The following is a 17,464-nucleotide window of genomic DNA, read 5'->3' as shown; positions in this document are numbered from 1 at the left end:
CATTTAATCCTCGGTATCGTCTCAGGAGGCACAGAAATATTATCCCCATATTAGAACTGGGGGAATAAAAAAAAAAGACTGCAAGAGGTAAAATAATTTTCCCATAGTCAGATTCTGGCAAAACTGTCCTCTGGCTTTTAAACCCATTGTCCCTTCCATTACATCATTTCCACTCTGTGGCTTAAACAGCCAGCATGCTAAGCATCAGTGATAAAGGACAATCAGGGGACAGTAGAATTCTAACAGATTAGAATTTAAGGTGAGGTTGGCCTTAGGATCCACTTGCTTGGACAGGAAACGCTGATGGATATGTAACTTCTTTGGTTTCAGTGAAAAATACAACCCAATTTATACAAAATGAGGCAGATCCAGTAATGGAGATAGAACAAACTCTCTGGGTGAAGAGGAGATCTGGTAGCAGAAAATAGCATGAAATCGGGTTGACCCTATGACCTAGCCCGTCATAAGAAAACCCATCAAAGTTTCCAGTCTTCTTTCGACAGACTCCTATTCTCCTGTGGAGAAAGGCAAAAGATCAAATCAATCACATCTCTTTCTTAAGCCCTGAGGACTTTTGAGGGTGGAGCAAAGACCTTGATCACGGGCCACATGTCTTCCTCAACCACCCCACCTCAACTGTCTTTTCATCCATCCTTGCACACAGCTTTATTCTTAAAATCTTGCCTAGCAAAACAAGACACACCTGGCAACTCATTAGTCCCAGGGTAGTTTTGCCAATGACTTAGTGAAAAATTGCTTAGACAAATTAATGAATGTTAAATTTGTAATGGATTACTATAAAACTAGTATGTTACGGGGAAATGCCTTTTCCTTTCATCTTTAAATCATTGATAGAGAGGATTAACTAAGTTTTGTTATGCATTTATCATCTAGTCATTGTAATAACTAGCAATTAGTACTTTATAGATATAGAATCAAGGATATAAATAAACGTGTCCAGATTGATAGAGCTAGTAGCACTGAGACCAGGATTTAGATACACCCTTTCAAGTTCCTATTCCTTTCTTCATTAGACTCTTCTTTTTCAGGCAAAAAATATTTCAACATACACACACACACACCTAAACTGCCAGTATCAGGGGAAAAAATAATAAAAATGCAAGACTATGGGTCTTCCACTGCAAGGCAATTTTAAATTCTCAAATTTTACTTGCAAATCCACTGTGAAATTTGATCTACAATAATTAGCAATATGTATTTTGGAGTTGGTCTAAATACTATAAAAAAATCCTACCAGAAAAAATTCTAAAATGTCATTATCACTAAATATAATTGCATATTAGATCACTATGCCTCAGTGCCTCACTATACCTTGAGAATTCCACTGATATCATCCAAGTGAAAGTACCTCTGAAACAGACCAACAGTATCATTCTGAGTTTTTAAGGAAAACTAGAAGACAACAAAAACTAGGATTACAACAAATTCATCATTATAGATTATTTTGTGAATTGGTATTACATTTTCTTCTTCACTAATTTACACCAATTAAAAATACTACCATAAAAGAAAGAAACTCCATCATAATGTCAAATTCTCTATTTGCTTCATGTTGGGAAGTCTTGTCATGAATCAATGAGGGAGTCCATGATGACCTTCTACAACTTTCAGTGTCTGTGGATCTTGTATTCTTGCTCTTTCTTGATATCCAGCCCCAAGTCTATATGTGATTCCCTTACAACGTGATGTGCAGTTTTCTACCACAGTTTAAAATATTATTTTTCAAGTGTAATTCTTTGATTAATCCCATTCTTCCCTCCTAGACTATAAGTGATAGAAGGGTGTTGACTGTGCCACTGGCACCTTCTTTCTCAGTGAATGGCTCAGTAAGTAAATATTTGTTGATATATAAATAAATAAATAGATCTATTCCACAAGGTTACTGTGAGTTGAAAAAAAAGAAAGATGCCAATGTGAAAGCCCTTTGTAAACTGGAAAACACATGCTTTATAAATGTAAGCTCTTCTGGACCTACTGGCCCTATCTTTTCAATCACTATTCAAATTAAGGGGAAGTGATAGTACATATTCTGTCAGACTGGCAAGTTCCCCAAAGTTTCTGGGCTTAATAGAGCTGGCAGTTAGCAAATGCTTCATCATCTCGGTGGGGAAGAAGGAGAGAGAGAAGTGATTCACCTCTTATACTATCCCTGAGGGACAAGCAATCTACATAATTGTTTCTGTAGGAGGAAAGAGAGAGAGAAAACAATTCCAAAGGCATAAGACTGTTAGTTAATACATTTTTGGGGTTCCTGCAACTATTGCTATATTTAGGGGTGGCACTCATGGGCTATACTATTCAAATTCACCAAGGATTTCATGCTATAAGCCTGTTTCCTAGCCTGTAATTTTTTTAAACCCATCTATTTCAGCACCGTTGAGGAGAAATAACTTAATTCCATGTCTTAAAGTTAATCTAACTATTAAAGTCACAAAGACTGGCAATAATCGCCTTAATCATTCCAGTTAGTATTGTTCCAAAGTAGGGCACAGAGAGCTGCAAACAAATGCATGGCACTCAATCAGTCAGAGCTGGGAGGAATTACACCTGGGGTATGTTTGGAAACTGACTGAAAACTGAGCATCAAGCCTTAAGATTCTACCTCCTGGGTTCCCACCTCTGCTTAGCAGTGTCAACATGCCTGACTTCAGGACAAGCTGTTAATTTTGATTAGGCCTCCTACTCCCAGTCAAGCAAGGGCAAAGCAGAATGTGAGAGGTCAGGTAAAAGCAAACAAATTCCTGATCTGTTTACACTGGCACGATGGAGGAGTCATGATTATGGAGCCAGGTGGGAGATACCTTTGAGATGTCCTTGGAGAGAGAAATTCCCAAGAAAAGCCAACTCTGAATATGTATATGTGGACACAGCATGGCTAATCATCATGTTGCACATTGAAAGGGATCAAACCAGCACAAAGTGCTTATGCTGAGAGGAGATGATGTGTCCCTTTTCCCTGTCTGGATGCAAATTGTTTCTGCAAAGAGCTGCCTTCATTATAAATAACTGGTACTGCCTGATTTTGAGAGGACAGTCACCAAGGGGCAGGGACCTTCTGTCTGATCTGAATATCGGTTTATCTTGGTACAGAATAATGCATAGTTATATTTATGTTCTAATTTAAATATTGTTTAATATTTTGCTGTTACTCATTCAGTGTGTTCAAATAAGATGATTCCTAATAGTACAGATATTATGTGTTCTGTAACTGCACTCACGCTGATGTTTGGGGTTTCTCAGGAAAAGTACATGAACTTCAGTCCTTGGAAAAGAGTTGTCCTGGAATCTGGAACGTGATTCTTTACCAACTCTTTTAAGGTTTTAAAGAGCCTTTGTAGTATATGTTGTAGGGAGCCTGGAGGGTATTTCATTTTCTTCAAAAACAGTCTTAGTATTAAGAAATGAACTAAGTTTTAAGAGGGTTATTTTAAATTTCCATCATGTTAATGGGATTTTTAAAAACCCAATAAAGACGTCACCCTGATTTACTTGCACTGGCTATTAGTTTATTAAGCACTTTACTATGTGTCCCTTTACCATACACTTATTCTAAATGACGGCAAACATCCAAATGAAGAATAAAATAAAAACTCAATGTTTCTAAATACCCAATCTTGGCACAAAGAGGTTGACAAAAATTCTGGATGATTTACTCTCCCCACTTTTTTTTTTCAGAGCTGCTGTGCTATAATTTCAATATCACCTAAGACATCACATAGTATCTTTAGTATAGCAATATTTACACTGGACTCAGAGCCCAAATACACTGGTAAATCTTTTTTCTGCCCTACGTGAGGGCATGAATGTATCACTACCTCTAGATACCAGTTTACTCATCAGTAAAATGAAGGTACTGGGTTAGGTGCTCACCCTGCTCCCTTTCTGTTCCAGCATTCCTTGGTTCTGAGTATTACCCATTGCACTTCTTTTAGGCCGAGATGGAACCATGGCCCCGCTTTCATAGCTCCACATCCAAGGGACCATCTCAGGGTCATATATAATCTGAGGAAGCAGCCAGGCTTTGAGGACATTATGACTGTTAATGTCTAACTCATATTTCCTCTCCAATGAAACAGTGGCCTGAAAAACATGCCTGCAGGTTGGTGAGTCGCAGAGCATCCACAAGTAACTCAGTAAGATTCAAGACCACTCGATTTCTGATTTTATCATCTTTAAAGATTATAATGCAGAAATAAAAAGGGTTTTAAATTATCACTAGCAAGAATGTTTCAAATTGAACTTCTAAAAGTCTAAATCAAATTTGGAGAAAATTACTGACATACATAACTTAATAATTCATCTGAGAGAAAAATCACCCTAGAATTTTACTGAATTGCAAAGACACGTAAGATTATTATGTTGATTGATAAAAATAAAAAATAAAGGTTCTTATGTTAAGAAAAACAAATAATATATCTCCTACCCCAGAACCCCTGGAACAGACCTTTTTATTTGTAAAATTAATTATGACAATGAGATTGAGGGGTTTAAAATGCAGTCTGCTGTACTACACTTTGATAGCACTATAACAACAATTATAATTAGAAGCTTTTAAATTAAAAATGTAAAAACCTCATGTTTGTCTTTGTAGTTTAATTAGTCGCTAAGTACCATACTGAAGGTTGCATTCATGGCACATGCTGGTGGTTGCAAATCAGTGCTCTCTGAAGGATTCACAGCAATTCTTTAAATGAGATGTCATAAATGCCCCCGTAACAATGCATTTCATTTTAATTTAACAAAATCACTTTTTATATGTTTAATAGTGAAAAAAACAAATCCAGTGCCTACATAGGCCTCTGAATTGTCAGTTTGGTTCCCAGGCCTCTCACTGGCCTCTCTGAGAGAAAAACAAAAAACAAAACAAACAGACAAAATGCTGCAGGAACGCATAAAACTAGCCTGGCAAGCATTACTATTTCACTTCTGGTAATAGAGCTACAAATGTCTTCTCTCAATGAAGGATGATTTATCCAAGGTGAATTAAGGATTTACAGTTTATGTAATGAGTTTAAAACATAAAATAACCATTTTACTGTAAAAGCTAAAGCTAAAATAATGGATAATGGGAGCCTGACTGAGGGTGGTAACAACATACATAAGGCCAGGGGCTACTGCCCCTTTCTCTGTGTACAGACCAGGGGGAAATGGCAGCCCCGGAGGTAAACCTCGTTTCCCAAACGGTCACTACTGCCTCTGCAACAGCTAATATAACTAATTCTATTGAGGTACCGTTCCTTGCCCTGAAAGTAGGTTGAGGGGTTCCACTTTACAAAAACTACCACTAATACAGGAGGCCCACTGCTGATGCTTTACATGATCTTAACAACTCCGAAATTTATTTCTCATTAGCTCTATTTCAAAGATGAAGAAATTTACATTCAAGATAACCACCCTACAGGTAATAAATTATGGAATCTATAGGTGAATACAAGCCAGTCTGATTCCACAGCCCATGCCCTTTGCATAACCAATACTGTATTCAAATGATAAAGAATGATTCTGTATCTGCCCCATATTGTCATTTTGACCTGAATGCTGAGGAGTATGAAAATGTTTACCTTGACTGAATGTTGTGTTGGGCATCCATATAGATGACACTCCCAGCCACATGTACAGAGACATGATGCGTTTCTTTCACACAGAGCAATGAAACCTTTGAAAAAGAAACTAACCCCTATCTTGTCATCCCTTTCATGTGCCTGACAGTCTGCCCTTCAATGGGCCAAACTTCTTGAAAGTAGCATCTCTTCTCACTGCCGCCACCTCCTCATTCCTCAGCTCGCTGCAATCTGGACTCCACCCCACTTGATGAAGTTATTTTGTAATTGCATATAATTGTACAGCTAACTTGGCCTCTCTAAAGCATTTGGCACTGGTGCCCATTCCTTCCTCATGAAACCATTGGTTTCTGGTTTTCCTCCTCCTTCTCTGGCCGCCCCTTCTTAGTTTTCCCTACAGTCTCCTCTTCCTCTGTCTACTCCTAAGACACTACTGGCCCCTGGGTTTCGGTTCCCAGACTGCATGTGTCCTGCTGTGTAGTCAACCTGAATGGAATATCTATACTGATGACCCCTGTTGGGAGAATATTCTCTATGGGTTTTTTCACATTCTTTCACATACTGTGAAGCAAGGTATTAATTATCCTTTGTCTGAAATCACCATTTTATTAGAGAGCAGACTTGAAATACAGAGCATCCACTTCTGCATAAAAAGCACATGTTCACTTGTGCTTGAAAGATACGGTGTTCCCCTCCTGCACAAAGGCAGCCATGATTATTGCCTGTTATAGGATATTTGGGTTCCACAAGCTCAGATTTCCACCCTTGTAATGCAACCCACTGAGTGTATATGGTGTCAGCTGGGTCGCTTCCAGCCCTGTTGGAACTGGAGCTATGGGAGGCAACACGAACCATGATGCTACTCTGACTTCTGCTATTGCTGGAAGTAATAAACTCCTTCATTTTGACCCAGGAGTTACAATCTTCTATCATCATCATGATCCATGAAACGGACAAGCTAACTTCTTAATTTGAAAGTACAAGAAAATATACCCTTCACAATTCTTAACAACTTCCTGCACCAGCTAGAACACCATAGATTGTAAACAGGAGAAAGGAAAAAAAAAAGGAATGAAAATCAAAAGAATATATACTCTTATGAGAAATAGAGGAAGGAAAGAATGGAAGGAAGGAAGGAAGGAAGGAAGGAAGGAAGGAAGGAAGGAAGGAAGGAAGGAAGGAAGGAAGGAAGGAAGGAAGGAAGGAAGGAAGGAAGGAAGGAAGGAAGGAAGGAAGGAAGGAAGGAAGGAAGGAAGGAAGGAAGGAAGGAAGGAAGGAAGGAAGGAAGGAAGGAAGGAAGGAAGGAAGGAAGGAAGGAAGGAAGGAAGGAAGGAAGGAAGGAAGGAAGGAAGAAAGGAAGGGAGGGAGGGAAGGAGGGAGGGAAGAGAGGAGGAGGAAGGGCAGTCTTGGAGAATGCACCAGATTGGTTTAGGCTGATCAGGTCCCAGAGTGGGTTGTAGTGTCCACTTTCTCCAATAGGCATGCACTGGATGGGGAAGGGCTCTTTGCGCTCCTGAATCTATACCCCTGACTATACTTGCATATCACACCAATATATTCAATTGCTTCATGGACATCTCCACCTGGCTGCCCAAAAAGCACCTGAAACTCATATGCCTCTCTTCATTCTCCTCTTTTTTCTGAACTGTCTTGGTAAATAGCACACTTGTCCACACAATCAGTCAACCTCCAAATATGCAAGTCATCCTAATTTCTGTGAGCCTCCTACCCGTACATCTAATATTTTACTAACTACATTTGGTTCTATTTCTAGGTAATTCTTTGAGTTATCTTCTTTTTTTTTTCCATTCCCACCAAGATGCTCCTGATTCAAGTTATCATTGCTCCTCTCCTGCATTACCACGCTGTCATCCTAACTGGAATTTCTGCTTTTGATTATGCTTGTTTCTAAACTATTGTCCACATTACTGCAGATATGAGCTGGAAAATAAAGATCTAACTTGTCTGAACCATATTTGAAATATCCCCCATGCCATCAGATAAAACAAAACTCCTTAATGTGGTTCTTTGTGATCAAGCCTCTACACCTTTTTCACTCCAGCCGTTCTCTACAAGTTTCCACCTTCACTCATGCCAGCTTGGCACAGGCTGTCCCCTCTGTACGAAATACCCTCCCCTCCAAAAATATCTTAGTAATCCCCTCTTATCTAGACTCAAAACTGAATTAAGCTCCAAGCAGCACTTGATTTTCTGATGCCAGCTAAGGCTGAGATAAGGGCTTCTTTTCTGTACCTTTGCTCTCTGAGCTTCTAACTTCCAGCAGGTCCTTCTACTGTGGTACTTACATGACTGTGTTATCATCAGTGATTCTCTTCCCTTGTTCTCTCTTCAAATAGGCTGGGGGTTCTTGATAGTGAGATTCCATCTGGAGCACCCATCATGCACCATGGTGACTGATCCAGAATGGGGCATCAGTGACAGTGATGCTGAATGAACATACTGTGTTTCTGCAGTGCACTCAGAGTTGATATTTACGTTTTCAGCAGAGCCATGCTGGTTGTGTACCATGGCTGTGTTACACCAGTTGCTAAATATTTTGAATCTCACTCCTTAGTACATGAATATTACCCCTCAAACATGCCATCTGAGATGTAGGATTGTTAATGCCATATATTAACAATCTCTATTAATAGCTAGTCCTTGTGATTGATTCTTGATGATACCAAATATATTAGGACTATGAATGTGTAATCTTAGTGTCATCAGCATTGTGCTCAATTGTTCCAATGACTGCAATCAGCTAGTTTGCCAGCTGTTATAATTAACAATTTGCTAACGTAAAGAAGAAAAGTGGTTGTTCAATCTGATGCCCAGATGCACACAGAGGGCTCAGAAACACCATTATCATTATTAAATACTAACCATCAGTCATTCCTTTAAGAAAGCTCTACGGAGAGGGAGCCAAGATGGCGGCATGGGTAGAGCAGCAGAAATCTCCTTACAAAACCACATATATCTATGAAAATATAACAAAGACAACTCTTCCTAGAATAAAGACCAGAGGACACAGGACAACATCCAGACCACATCCACACCTGCGAGAACCCAGCGCCTCTTGAAGGGGGTAAGATACAAGCTCTGGCCCCGCGGGACCCAAGCACCCCTCCGCCCAGCTCCCGGCAGGAGAAGAGCAGGTAGAGTGGGAGGGAGACGGAGCCCAGGACTGCTAAACACCCAGCCCTACCCATCCGGGCCAGAGCGCAGACACAGTGCATGCACGAGGCCCTGGAAACTAGGGAAATAGGGCAGCAAGAATGGTGAGAGGGTACTGGAGGCCTGGCGCTGGAGGACATAAGAAAAGCGAGTGGCCATTTTTTTTTTTTTTTCTGTTTTGTTTTGGCGAGCGCTTTTTGGAAGTCTTAAAGGAATAGGGACCCAATACTAGGGAAACAGGGCAGCAAGACCGGTGAGAAGATGCCTGAGGCTGGCGCAAGAGAATAAAGATGAACGAGGAGCCATTTTTATTTATTTATTTTTTTTTTTCATTTTTAAATTTTTTTTTTTTTTTTTGTGGTCGTTGTTTTGTTTTGGCAGGTGCTTTTTGGAAGTCTTAAAGGGGCAGGGTGGGGCACTTAATCCAGAGGTAGGGAATCCGGGGATCTCTGGGCACCCTAACCCCTGGGCTGCAGGGAGCAGGGAGGCCCCTTATGGAGATAAATAGCCTCCCAGCCGGTCCCCCTCCAATGCGACTCCACCACTTTGGAGCAGCTGCCCGAGCCAGGCCACGCCCACAGCAACAGCGGAGATTAACTCCATAGCAGCCGGGCAGGAAGCAGAAGCCCTGTCTGCGCGCAGCTGCGCAGCACAAGCCACTAGAGGCCGCTGTTCTCCCAGGAGACGAGGGCCACAAACCAACAAGAAGGGAAGTTCTTCCAGCCGTCACTCGTCCCAGCTCTGCAGACTATTCCGATCACCATGAAAAGGCAAAATTATAGGCAGACAAAGATCACAGAGATAACACCAGAGAAGGAGACAGACCTAACCAGTCTTCCTGACAAAGAATTCAAAATAAAAATGATAAACATGCTGACAGAGATGCAGAGAAATACGCAAGAGAAATGAGATGAAGTCTGGAGGGAGATGACAGATGTCAGAAAGGAGATCACAGAAATGAAACAAACTCTGGAAGGGTTTATAAGCAGAATGGATAGGATGCAAGAGGCCATTGATGGAATTGAAACCAGAGAACAGGAACGCATAGAAGGTGACATAGAGAGAGATAAAAGGATCTCCAGGAATGAAACAATATTAAGAGAACTGTGTGACCATTACAAAAGGAACAATATCCATATTATAGGGGTACCAGAAGAAGAAGAGAGAGGAAAAGAGATGGAAAGTATCTTGGAAGAAATAATTGTTGAAAACTTCCCCAAACTGGGGGAGGAAATAATCAGGCCACTGAAATACACAGAACCCCCAACAGAAAGGATCCAAGGAGGACAACACCAAGAAACATAATAATTAAAATGGCAAAGATCAAGGACAAGGAAAGAGTTTTAAAGGCAGCTAGAGAGAAAAAGGTCACCTATAAAGGAAAACCCATCAGGCTAACATCAGACTTCTCAACAGAAACCCTACAGGCCAGAAGAGAATGGCATGATATATTTAATGCAATGAAACAGAAGGGCCTTGAACCAAGGATACGGTATCCAGCACGACTATCATTTAAATATGATGCTGGGATTAAACAATTCCTAGACAAACAAAAGCTGAGGGAATTTGCTTGCCACAAACCACCTTTACAGAACATCTTACAGGGGCTGCTCTAGATTGGAGCACTCGTAGAAAGAGCACAGAACAAAACACCCAACTTATGAAGAATGGAGGAGGAGGAATAAGAAGGGAGAGAAGAAAAGAATCTCCAGACAGTGTATATAACAGCTCAATACGTGAGCTAAGTTAGGCAGTAAGATACTAAAGAGGCTAAACTTGAACCTTTGGTAACCACGAATTTAAAGCCTGCAATGGCAATAAGTACATATCTTTCAATAGTCACCCTAAATGTTAATAGACTGAATGCACCAATCAAAAGTCACAGAGTAATAGAATAGATAAAAAAGCAAGACCCATCTATATGCTGCTTAGAAGAAACTCACCTCAAACCCAAAGACATGTACAGACTAAAAGTCAAGGGATGGAAAAACATATTTCAGGCAAACAACAGCGAGAAGAAAGCAGGGGTTGCAGTACTAATATCAGAAAAAATAGACTTCAAAATGAAAGTAACAAGAGATAAAGAAGGACACTACATAAGGATAAAGGGCTCAGTCCAACAAGAGGATATAACCATTCTAAATATATATGCACCCAACACAGGAGCACCAACATATGTGAAACAAATACTAACAGAACTAAAGGGGGAAATAGACTGCAATGCATTCATTCTAGGAGACCTCAACATACCACTCACACCAAAGGATAGATCCACCGGGCAGAAAATAAGTAAGGACATGGAAGCACTGAACAACACAGTAGAGCAGATGGACCTAATAGACATCTACAGAACTCTACATCCAAAAGCAACAGGATACACATTCTTCTCAAGTGCACATGGAACATTCTCCAGAATACACCACATACTAGGCCACAAAAAGAGCCTCAGTAAATTCTAAAACATTGAAATCCTACCAACCAACTTTTCAGACCACAAAGGCATAAAACTAGAAATAAACTGTACAAAGATAGCAAAAAGGCTCACAAACACATGGAGGCTTAACAACATGCTCCTAAATAATCAATGGATCAATGATCAAATCAAAATGGAGATCCAGCAATATATGGAAACAAATGACAACAACAACAGTAAGCCCCAACTTCTGTGGGACACAGCAAAAGCAGTCTAAAGAGGAAAGTATATAGCAACCCAAGCATATTTAAAAAAGGAAGAACAATCCTAAATGAATGGTCTAATGTCACAATTATTGAAATTGGAAAAAGAAGAACAAATGAGGCCTAAGGTCTGCAGAAGGAGGGACATAATAAACATCACAGAAGAAATAAATAAAATTGAGAAGAATAAAACAATAGCAAAAAATCAATGAAACCAAGAGCTGGTTCTTCATGAAAATAAACAAAATAGATAAGCCTCTAGCCAGACTTATTAAGAGGAAAAGAGAGTCAACACAAATCAACAGTATCAGAAATGAGAAAGGAAAAATCACGACGGACCCCACAGAAATACAAAGAATTATTAGAGAATACTATGAAAACCTATATGCTAACAAGCTGGGAAACCTAGGAGAAATGGACAACTTCCTAGAAAAATACAATCTTCCAAGACTGACCCAGAAAGAAACAGAAAATCTAAACAGACCAATTACCAGCAACGAAATTGAAGCGGTAATCAAAAAACTATCGAAGAACAAAATCCCCGGCCAGATGGATTTACCTCGGAATTCTATCAGACATACAGGGAAGACATAATACCCATTCTCCTTAAAGATTTCCAAAAAATAGAGGAGGAGGGGATACTCCCAAACTCATTCTATGAAGCTAACATCACCCTAATACCAAAACCAGGCAAAGACCCCTCCAAAAAAGAAAACTACAGACGAATATCCCTGATGAACATAGATGCAAAAATACTCAACAAAATATTAGCAAACCGAATTCCAAAATACATCAAAAGGATCATACACCATGACCAAGTGGGATTCATCCCAGGGATGCAAGGATGGTACAACATTCGAAAGTCCATCAACATCATCCACCACATCAACAAAAAGAAAGACAAAAACCACATGATCATCTCCATAGATGCTGAAAAAGCATTTGACAAAATTCAACATCCATTCATGATAAAAACTCTCAGCAAAATGGGAATAGAGGGCAAGTACCTCAACATAATAAAGGCCATCTATGATAAACACACAGCCAACATTATATTGAACAGCGAGAAGCTGAAAGCATTTCCTCTGAGATCGGGAACTAGACCGGGATGCCCACTCTCCCCACTGTTATTTAACATAGTACTGGAGGTCCTAGCCATGGCAATCAGACAAAGCAAAAAAAATACAAGGAATCCAGATTGGTAAAGAAGAAGTTAAACTGTCACTATTTGCAGATGACATGATACTGTACAAAAAAAACCCTAAAGACTCCACCCCAAAAACTACTAGAACTGATATCAGAATACAGCAAGCAGGATACAAAATCAACACACAGAAATCTGTGCCTTTCCTATACACTAACAATGAACCAACAGAAAGAGAAATCAGGAAAACAACTCCATTCACAATTGCATAAAAAAAAAAAAATACCTAGGAATAAACCTAACCAAAGAAGTGAAAGACTTATACTCTGAAAACTACAAGTCACTCTTAAGAGAAATTAAAGGGGACACTAACAGATGGAAACTCATCCCATGCTCGTGGCTAGGAAGAATTAATATCGTCAAAATGGCCATCCTGCCCAAAGCAATATACAGATTTGATGCAATCCCTATGAAACTACCAGCACATTCTTCAATGAACTGGAACAAATAATTCCAAAATTCATATGGAAACACCAAAAACCCCGAATAGCCAAAGCAATCCTGAGAAAGAAGAATAAAGTAGGGGGGATCTCACTCCCCAACTTCAAGCTCTACTATAAAGCCATAGTAATCAAGACAATTTGCTACTGGTACAGGAACAGAGCCACAGACCAATGGAACAGACTAGAGAATCCAGTCATTAACCCAGACATATATGGTCAATTAATATTTGATAAAGGAGCCATGGACATACAATGGCGAAATGACAGTCTCTTCAACAGATGGTGCTGGCAAAACTGGACAGCTACATGTAGGAGAATGAAACTGGACCATTGTCTAACCCCATATACAAAAGTAAACTCAAAATGGATCAAAGACCTGAATGTAAGTCACGAAACCATTAAACTCTTGGAAGAAAACATAGGCAAAAACCTCTTAGACATAAACATGAGTGACCTCTTCTTGAACATATCTCCCCAGGCAAGGAAAACAACAGCAAAAATGAACAAGTGGGACTATATTAAGCTGAAAAGCTTCTGTACAGCAAAATACACCATCAATAGAACAAAAAGGAACCCTACAGTATGGGAGAATATAATTGAAAATGACACATCCGATAAAGGCTTGACATCCAGAATACATAAAGAACTCACACGCCTCAACAAACAAAAAACAAATAACCCAATTAAAAAATGGGCAGAGGAACTGAACAGACAGTTCTCCAAAACAGAAATACAGATGGCCAACAGACACATGAAAAGATGCTCCACATAGCTAATTATCAGAGAAATGCACATTAAAACTACAATGAGGTATCACCTCACACCAGTGAGGATGGTTGCCATCCAAGAGACAAACAACAACAAATGTTGGCGAGGCTGTGGAGAAAGGGGAACCCTCCTACACTGCTGGTGGGAATGTAAATTAGTTCAACCATTGTGGAAAGCAGTATGGAGGTACATCAAAATGCTCAAAACAGACTTACCATTTGACCCAGGTATTGCGCTCCTAGGAATTTACCCTAAGAATGCAGCAATCAAGTATGAGAAAGACCAATGCACCCCTATGTTTATTGCAGCACTATTTACAATAGCCAAGAATTGGAAGCAACCTAAATGTCCATCGATACATGAATGGGTAAAGAAGATGTGGTACATATACACAATGGAATACTACTCAGCCATAAGAAAAGGGCAAATCCTACCATTTGCAGCAGCATGGATGGCGCTGGAGGGTATTATGCTCAGTGAAACAAGCCAAGCGGAGAAAGAGAAATACCAAATGATTTCACTCATTTTGGAATATAACTACAAAGGAAAAACTGAAGGAACAAAACAGCAGCAGAATCACAGAACTTGAGAATGGACTAACAGGTACCAAAGGGAAAGGGACTGGGGAGGATGGGTGGGTAGGGAGGGATAAGGCGGGGGAAAGGGGGGTATTAAGATTAGCATGCATGGGGGGGTGGGAGAAAGGGAAGGGCTGTACAACACAGAGAAGGCAAGTAGTGATTCTACAACATTTTTCTATGCTGATGGACAGTGACTGTAAAGGGGTTTATAGGGGGGACCTGGTATAGGGGAGAGCCTAGTAAACATAATATTCGTCATGTAAGTGTAGATTAATGATACAAAAAAAAAAAGGCAGTTCCTGTGTGGTAACCTCCAATGAGTTCTACACACGGGTATATAGGGCATATAAAAGTGTAGGCAAAGGGCCTGTTTGTGTTTATACAGAGGATCAAAGCCTAATTTGGCTACCCCAAAAATCAACTAAGATACGATATGAAAAAGAACTTCCAACATCAGCACTCCCTGGAAGACACATGCCAGAGGATGATCATCAAAAATCCCCAACAAAGATCCACGCACTGCTACAGGTATAGATGCATTCATCCCACCAGTTCCTGGATTTGCCATGGGAATGAAGAAGGAGATATCTAAGCTGGCCTGTGCATACAGTAAAACAACAAATTTGACTGGATCTATACTGTTGGAACTCAACCAAGAATTAGGAGAAGTGCAAATTGTAGCACTCCAAAATCTTACAACTACAGACTATCTACTGTTAAAAGAACATATGGGATGTGAACAGTCCCCAGGAATGGGTTGTTTTAATTTGTCTGATTTCTCTCAGACTGTTCAAGTTCAGTTGGACAATATCCACCATATCATAGATAAGTTTTCACAAATGCCTAAGGTGCCTAACTGGTTTTCTTGGTTTCACTGGAGATGGCTGGTAATTACAGGTATGCTTTGGTTATGTAACTATACTCCTATTATGTTAATGTGTGTGCACAATTTAAGTAGTAGTTTAAAACCTATACATGCTGAAGTTACTCTACAAGAAGATATGTCAAAGAAATAATCAATCTTCCCATGTTCTCTTCCACCTGCTACTTCTATAGCTTTTCTTCTTCCTTCCTAATTACAACCCTTAAATAGAATTTGTGCCTTATATCAAATTTACCGAGTATCACAATTCTTCCAAGTGATAAAGATACCTCAAGACAAATGCTGGGCATAGAAGCCACAGGGCATAAATATGCAAAGAAGTAAAAAGCTAAGCTTTTCAACCAATAAGGCTTCTCTCTCACTTACCAACTTTACATTTCCCTGTATGGCCCCGGAAGATGACTGGTTAGCCAGAGACGGGTAAGATTCCTCAAGGGAGGAACAACCTAAGACAGGCACAGTCTCAGGGGGGCCATCAGGTGAGAAATTGGGGATCAACAGAGGTGAGGCTTAGAACCTCACCCCCCCTGTTCTGAGAGAAATCTTCTACATACGTGGATGTTTTATTGCCCTCGTCTAGCTCGGATTAACACATAGTCTCCAGGCACACACCTGATCATCTACATTTGCTCTCTTACAACACTAAACTATGTTTTCTACCTTTATCTTGTATCTACCTACCACTTCATCATTTTATTAAAAATAATAATAATAAAGGGAGAAATGTGATATCCACATATAAATCAAGTATAAAAATCAAATGAGTATTCATATTTGAACTGTTTATAGTTCATAATGCATGAGCAAAACCGAAAGCTTCTGTGATGACTGCCCTTGTACTGTTCACCATGTAACTTATTCCTATGTAAGAATTTGTTCTCCATGTAAGAATTGTTTGTTATGCTTCAGAAGATTGGAGACTGACAAAAATTAAGCTTGGGGTGGATTGATGATTGTGCATTGAGCATTGACTCCCCTATACAGAATTTTATTGTTGTTAACAACCATTTGATCAATAAATATGAGAGATGCCCTCACAAAAAAAAAAAAAAGTACACACTTCCAATTGTAAAATAAATAGGTAACTGGGATGTAATGTATAGCATAAGGAATATAGTCAAAATATTGTAACAACTTGGTATGGTGATAGCTGGTACCTAGAATTATCATGTATATAAATGTTGAATCACTGTGTTGTACACCTGAATCTAATGTAATACTGTGTGTCAACTACCCTTCAATAAAAAATAATTATCTACAAAAGTAAAAAAGAAAGCTCTATGAATTTGAAAATATGTTTCTACTAATCCCAGTCCTACTTATAAGTTAATAATAAAAACATTAAGAATAATAACAATAGCTAATATTTACTGTGTAACATACTACATGCCAGGTACAATGCTAAACATGTTACATTCAGTATTTATATTATTTCTCTTAATTTTCTCAATATGACTGAGTATTCGCCTTATCTCTGTCCACCAGTATATTGATGCTCCAGTTCTGTGTAACAAATTTTCACAAACTCAGTAGCTTAAAGCAGCACCTATCCAGTACATCAGAATGCTGGGCGGAGGACACCTGAGCTCCGTACTCGGTGTCTCTTGAGGACACAGTCAGGGTGTCAGCGTGAACTCTGCTCTCACTTGGGGCTCTGGTTCCTCTTTTAAGCTTACTTCCTTGAAATGGTAGGACTCAAGGAGGCCAGTGGGAGAAACCCTCACACTTCCTGCCTCTCTGATTTCTCTGTCTCTGACCTCTAGCTCCATGTTTAAAGAGTTAAGGTGATTAGGTCCAGCCCATCTGCATAATTTATCTTTTGATTAACTCAAGGCCCACTGATTAATAACCTTAATTACATCTGTAAAAAATCTTTGCCATGTGATACATCATGGGATCCCATAATCATGGGATTATTCCTCAGCCTCTTCATGGGTTCTGCCCACACTCAACAGGAAGGAATTATAAAAGGGTGAGGGTCATTGAGGGTCATGTTATAATTGTGCCTACCACTACCAGGGAGGAATCTGTTGATCAGAGAAGTTATGCTGCTTGGCCAAGGCCAAACATTCATGAAGTGCAGAGGCAGGAGTGAAAACTAAACCCATACTACTCAAAGCTTTTGACACTAACCCCTGTGATGTTTTTCTGAC

Source organism: Manis pentadactyla, chromosome 3 (genome assembly GCF_030020395.1).
Source record: "Manis pentadactyla isolate mManPen7 chromosome 3, mManPen7.hap1, whole genome shotgun sequence".
Classification (NCBI taxonomy): domain Eukaryota; kingdom Metazoa; phylum Chordata; class Mammalia; order Pholidota; family Manidae; genus Manis; species Manis pentadactyla.
This window is presented reverse-complemented; position numbering follows the sequence as displayed.